This window comes from Corvus cornix, unplaced genomic scaffold (genome assembly GCF_000738735.6).
Source record: "Corvus cornix cornix isolate S_Up_H32 unplaced genomic scaffold, ASM73873v5 scaffold14, whole genome shotgun sequence".
Lineage (NCBI taxonomy): Eukaryota > Metazoa > Chordata > Aves > Passeriformes > Corvidae > Corvus > Corvus cornix.
Genome location: NW_024108682.1, coordinates 107,916 through 114,592, shown reverse-complemented (window position 1 = coordinate 114,592; position 6,677 = coordinate 107,916). Strand labels below are relative to the sequence as shown.

General features: G+C 53.3%; 1 long non-coding RNA gene across 6 annotated transcripts; it reads right to left on the bottom strand.

Annotated features, from left to right (window-relative positions):
• Positions 1–594: 594 nt before the first annotated feature.
• Positions 595–6,277, bottom strand: LOC120412133. 6 transcript variants are annotated; one of them, XR_005604760.1, is made up of 6 exons: positions 6,196–6,277; positions 5,309–5,414; positions 2,825–2,949; positions 2,232–2,426; positions 1,685–1,871; positions 595–616 (listed from the first exon to the last, which is right to left on the bottom strand). It is a non-coding gene; the product is annotated as an uncharacterized LOC120412133 (long non-coding RNA). The 6 variants fall into 6 exon arrangements; XR_005604759.1 differs by lacking the exon at positions 595–616 and adding an exon at positions 623–953; XR_005604761.1 differs by lacking the exon at positions 595–616 and adding an exon at positions 1,101–1,171.
• Positions 6,278–6,677: the final 400 nt, after the last annotated feature.

Sequence of the window (6,677 nt, the reverse complement as noted above, 5' to 3'; positions counted from 1 at the left end):
GAAAACCCCAAGTAAATCCAGTCCCTCAGACCTTGCATCCCTGAACACCAGGAGAGCTGGTGTTTTACCCAGATCCCAGTGCCCTGCACGGCTGCGCTGACACGAGCGCAGGCCGATCGCTCCGCCCAGCACCATCCCTCATTTTCCTCCACAGCTCCCCAAGCGTCCCCAAACCACCCCAGCGTGTCTGTGCCGGGGCCAGGGCCTGCCCCGAGCCCGACCAGAGGCTGTCACCCAGCCCTGCACCAGCTCCCACCCCTGGGAGAGCTGGGAATGCACTGAGAGCTCGGCTCCCCGGGCTCCCCAGCACCCAAACCGGTCCTCAGACACACAAATAATGCCCAACCTGCCCCTCTGGGCACAGCCAAGCACCACAACTCCATCATCCCCAAGGAACTCTGGCAGTTGCCTCTTCACCTCTGCCCATTTCCAGTAGCCGGGGCTAGGACCGGCCTGTCAGAAAGCATTCCCTAGCAGTTCATCCCAGCCCAGAGGAGAAGAGGAGCCTGTCCCTGACCCACACCATGGGCAGGACAAGGGGGCCCTAGCTGGCTTTGCCTACTCTAACACCAAAGCTCTTGGTCCCAAAGATGGGAGTTCAGTGGTTTTTCCTGTCCTGAAAGAGAGCAGAAAAGGGAAGTTAATCCCACTGTGGAATCCAAGACTCCTGCATTTCATATTTCTGCTCTGATTGCTCACCGTGCAGTTTTATCCATGGGAAAAAAAAGGAGAATGACACCATATCAAATAAAAAGTGCCCTTTTCGAGCATTTTTTTTCCAGGCATTAAAAGGATGCTCATTTCTCTTCTAGCATTGTTTCCCTCATTTTAGGAGAACCGTTTTCATCCCAGACCCCACTCGTCAGTTATTCGATCCTCTGGCACTGGCTTTGGACAAAGGAAGGGACGCACCCGGATCGCAGGAAATCACTGAGAGAAAACCCTTCCAAAACCTGACAGAGAAAAACAACAGGACATGCAGGAAGACACATCCCTCATTTGCACGTCCGGAGCTTTTCTAAAGACTTCTCTGCATCTGGATGCTCTTTGCTCTTGGCTTTCTTTACAAGAATGCATTTGCTGCTAAACACGTCTCAGACCCTTACTTGATCGGGATAAGGTGGGATGGAGATGAAGACTCACACAGGGAATAGCCAGGGAGATGCAGGGCCTGGGAACATCAAGGACGGAGAAGAGATGGAACAGGGATTGTTTTTCTTGTTTAGAGCCAGCAGTGCTGTGAGCTTGGAGAACACACGGCACCGCAGGGATCCAGGGCAGGAGCGGGATAACTCCGGGATAAGGGGAATCTGCTCCCACTCCAGGGCTGTGCCAGTGAAGGAGGGGAATTTTTTAGTGCCTTCATTGCACACAAAAACCAAACCCAGCACCACCGAGCTGGACTTTCGTGAGCTGCAAAACAGAGCGGCCCCTGGCCTTTGGGGAACACAACCTCCCCGAGTCACGGAGCCAGGGGATGACACTTGGGAATGATCCTTGCTGCCTGCAGGCAAATCAGATGAGGAAGCCACAGGAGCTCTGGGGTTTCCTGCTCTTCCTGCAACGCCATCGGTCCAGACCAGGAGACCTTTCCTGGAACAGATCTTCCCTGTAAAGGGAGCTGCACCAAAGCTCAAGCCCTCATTTAGAGACCCTTGGAAAAGCAAAGGTGAGAGGGGATTACCTGGAGCCCCAGGGGACCGAGGTGAAGGCGATGAAGAAGCAGACAGCAAAGTGCTTCCACTGCTTCTCACTCCAGCAAGGGGAACATCCCTGGAATTTCATGTCCAGCGTCGCTCCCAAACCCCACAGGTGAACCCACAAGACTGATCTCCTTCAAACTTCCAGCAGCACAGACCCACCGGGAGGAACTGCAATCCAAGGACACACATCAGCAACCGTCTTCCCGCTTGCCGCTCTCTCCACATTTTCCCTTTCCAGTGGGATGCAGGTGCCACCCCCCAGAGGCAGGAGAACTGCCTTGCAATCCAGTACAAAACCTGCCTGGAAAGCCCAGGATGCCCGCAGCCAGCAGCCGTTTCTCCTGGAGCTCCTGCTGACAGGCATTTGAAGCCTGCTGTGCCTCACAGCTGCTTTTCTGCCAAGGGCATTCCCATCTTTTCTTTTTTAGCCCAAATAAAGGTTTGCAAAGCTGAGTTTTGTGAGAAGTGCTTCATATTTGGATTATTCTTAACTTAGAGTTTCCCTTGGCACCAAAATCAGGGGCTCACCTTTTGCTTGGAGCTTGGCTGAAGTCCTCAGCAATGCCAGGGAATGTGGCCATTGGAGGCTTTGGGCAGATTTGGCTCATCTACCTTTTTAGGCTTTGTTTCTTTCTCTCAGCCTTCCCACTGGATTGTGGCTTCCGAGGAATACGTAAAATCCCATTCCATTCCTATTCTTTTGGACAATTTTTTATACCGTTCCTGTACAAAACGAGGCCCCCTGTTTGGATGCTTTTCCCCACCGTTCCCCGGCAGTTTTATCTGCCACTGCATTCCCTGCGTTGGTTGGGCTCTTCCCAGATCTCTGAGCTCCTTCACAAGGCAGGAGATCGATTTGGCCCAGGAACTAAACCCTCCCGAGGAATTGTCTGATGCCATCTCCGCATTTGACAGCTGATCCTTGTGCTCAAAGGATCCCTCTTTCTTCCCTTCAGCCAATTCCAAGGCTCGCTGCCCCCAGCTGGGATCAGTTCCCAGTCTGATCCCTGCAGTCTTCCCTGCCGGGATCCTGCTCAGGAATCCATGGGCTACAAATGTAAGAATTAAATCTCCCCACCCCTGCCCAGTTCTAATTCCAAAGGATTTGGTGTCTGCCTTACCTGGCTGGAGCCTGCTTCCAACTCTGTTCTTGCTGCTTCTGCTGCTTTCCATTTCCCAGGAATTCCACCGACGGAGCGACAGCGTTTTCCACCTCCTCCAGGATTCCCTCTGTTGCGTTTGGGTGCTGGAAGGATATCAAAACCAGGGTCTCTAGGGCTTTACTATCAGGAAATTACATCCCCGGATTTGTTCATTTCCAAATATTATCTCTTCCCAACAAAGCACTGGGCATCCAAGGAATACAGAAAGTGATGGGCTGACCACTGCTTACTCCTCTGGAATGTCAGAGCTTGGAAAAAAAGGGCAGTTGAGGCTTCTCCTGGTGCTGCCTGTGAGGTGTATTTTACTTAAGAGCCCCTTCCCGTGTCTTTCCCTGTATCCACCAAAAAATCCACCCGTTCATTCCCCAGCTGCTTGCTTCCTCCCTCTTTTCCTGTATCCAACAGAATTTTAACAGGTGAATATTCCCCTCTACAAGAGCACCTTTCATTCCAAACCTAAGAACAAACGAATCACTTTCCTTCAACCTTCCTTATTAGGATTGCACTGAGAGCAGTGGATGGAAAATGATCCTCTCCTGGTCCCTGCTGGATTCCCGGAGCAGGGATTCTTTCCCTCTTTCCCCCCCCTGCAGTGCCCTCCTCCCCCTCCCGCCCCACCCCGCACCCTTTTCAGGCTTTGTTCCACAGCTTTTGCCTCCAGACCTCAGATCCTTTCGTTCTCCAGGAGCTTCCAGCAGCTCCACAGCCTTTCTTCTCCCATCCTGATCATTTCTCCAAGAATGGAGCTCTGCATTTCAATTCCCTTCTCTTTTCTCTGACAATTCCCACCAGTCCAGACCTAAAGCTGACACAAGGAACACTCGGTGCCCACAAATCCAAACCCAGACCCGGCCATCCCTAAACCAGCAACTCCCGGACAATTTGCGTTCATTCCAACCTAACACTGAGGACTCACCCAATCCTTCAAAATTCCCAACAAATATCCTGTTGCCTTCACAGCTCCCAGGGGATTCTGCTTCGTGCTCACACGGATTTGGGACTTCCCTGAAAAAACGCATGCAGGGCACACTGGAATCCCCGATCCCGTGAATCCGGGGAGCGTTAAAAGCTTGGTCCAGCCTGGGCCCCCGGAAATTTTTGCCAAATATCCCCCAAGTCCTCAGGATAACAGAACTCTCTGGTACTGCATTTTTGGCGTTGGAAAGCCTGGAATTACTTTATTCCTAGTGCTGGGCTCTGTATATGGCCGAGAAAATCCCGGCCTCCACACAGACCCAGATTCCAAACTTTTTGATACATTTCAGCAAACCGAGAAATTCACCTTCCCTGCTTCTTCTTAAGGGCATCCTTCTCTTCCCTTACCCGGCGTGCTCTCTCCCACTGGCGGTGGGTTTTCCCCTTCCCATGCTAATTAGTCCCTACTTCTAGGAGGTTTAGGTACCTTTCTTCCCTGGGAGGGATTTCTTAACACAGCTACCGAGGCTTTGGGAGTCTTCTTTTTCTCCTACTTTCTGGAAAAACACCCTGTGATCCATAAATGCCACAATCCAGATGCCCAACTTCAACAAGACATCCTTTTTACCTAAAAACACTCACTCTCAACTCTTAGATCTTTGGAAGTTTTACCCCACAAAATTCCCCTGTTTTTCCACCACTGAATTCCTCAGTCCTGCTTCCAAGGATTTCTTGAATACCACGGGGCTTTTCTCAAGATTTACCCCCACAACCTTCCCTACGTGCCCACTGCTCATCACCTCATTTTTCCCTCAATGTCTTCGTTTCCACCCAGAGAGTTTGTCAAGTGTTGCCCAAAATGTTCCCCATCTGTCCACTACTGAGTTCCATTTTGCCTCCAAAATATTCCTTCTGTCTCCTCCAGATTGCATCCACTTTTACCCCAACATTTTACTTCCTCTACAATATTGATTAAACCTTTTCCACCCCAAAAATGTGCATCTCTCCCTTAAACAGCACCTCAGCTTTTCCCTCAAAAATGCCCCAGAGAGAAACTCAGATTCAGCCCCCAAACTCCCATTTTCCTACACAAACAGTTCTTGTGGCCCCTCTCAATTCCCCCAGGCTTTCAGCTAAAGGAAGAACTGGAAGCCTATTCCCTCATCTCCGCCCGTTTTGCTTTCCTGGAAAACCTTGCGATCCCACGCTTTCTCCAAGAGATCTGCTGGGAGTACTGCAAGGTTTGCTCTGTCAGAGCGCCAGGGGGGTTTACAGCACTTGTTCCTCTGCATCTTTATCCTTTCATCAAGTTTCCTCTGGAACGGTGTTGTGGGAGAAGCTTGGAATTACTAGGAATGGATCAGGTTCTCATTTTTGCCCCACCAGTTTTTATCTGGTTTGAAATTCCTGGAATTACCCTCAAATGTGCCCTTAGAACACTGCTGTGAAAGGATCAATGAGAAGAACAGCCTGAAAGCAGAAAACCACCTCCAGCAGCAGCCGGAATGATCCCATTTCTCTTCTTACCTGGTCCTGCCAGAGCTCCCAACAGCCATTCCCATTCCGAAACAAGAGCTATGGAAGACATTCCTGCTGTCCGTGAGGGTGAGGTGGCAGTTCTGGATGTTCTTTGCTGTGGAATCAGACAACAAACAGAGTGTAAATGATCTTGGTGGTCCCTTCCAAGCCAAACCAGCCCGTGATTCCATGCGTGGATCAGCACCTGTCCCAGCTCCATTCCAGAAACCTCCTCCCACTAACCCAGAACTTTCCTTTTTCTGCTCAACATCAGGGATTTGCTGCCGAGTGCCCCGGCAGGGGACGCCTCAGCCTTCCCTGGGACCGCAGCATTCCCTGCGCTGCCTCAGCACTCCCTGCGCTGCTGTTCCACGCCGATCCCGTGGTCCAGCGCCTGTGCGGGCTGCAGTGCCGGGCTCTCCCCACAAGGCGGCAGCACCGGGAGCGAGCAGCCCCGGCCGGTCCCGCTGGCTCGGGGCAGCTGCGCCTTGAACCCGCCCTGAGCCGGCGGGGCCGTGAACACAGCGGGCACAAACCCCACCGGTGCCCTTTATTTCACCCTCAGAGGCACAGGATCGCAGCATTTCCTGGGCTGGAAGGGACCCGCAGGGAGCATCGAGTCCAAATCCTGGCCCTGCACCCCAAGAATCCCACCCTGTGCCCGAGAGCCTTGTCCAGACCCAAACTCTTCCCCCAAGATCCTGAAAACACAGCGGGGCTGGGAGAAGGATGACCATGGAGGATTTTTTATATAGATCTCCTTGTACGATCGTTATATAATATTATTAGATAGTCCAGGAACCCATCCCTGTGCCTGGACACCCATCCCTGGGCCGGAATACCGATCCCCCGCGGCCCCCACCGTCCGCTCGGGGCTGTCCCCGTTCCCCGCTCACCTCCGAGCCCGGAGCACCCGCGCCGGTGCCCCCGGCCCGGCAGCGCTGCTCCCCGGGCTCCCCGCCATTGCCGCTCCCGAGAAGGGCGGAAGTCACCGGGACCGCACCAATGTGGCTATTCGACCTTCTCAAGATGGCGGCCGGAAGGACCCCGCTCCGTCTATTCGACTGCCTGAATGCTCCCGCCTGCCCCAGGCGCCGCTGACCCCACAGTCGGTGTCCGCATAGCGGGAAACGCCTCAGAAATCTGCGTGCAAGCGCTGGGCTGGCGTCGGCGTCGGCGTTCAGGCAGCCGAATAGACGCAGCTTGGGGGGCCTTCCCTGCCGCCATATTGAGAAGGTCAGAAAACAGCGTACACGGCCGCCATCTTTAGTGTGGCGGTGACGAAACTTCCGCCCTTCGCCGCCATCTTGGGTGCTGGCAGAAGCCACTTCCGGTCGAGCCGCCATCTTTAGTGTGGTACCCTTAAGGGCCCCCGCCC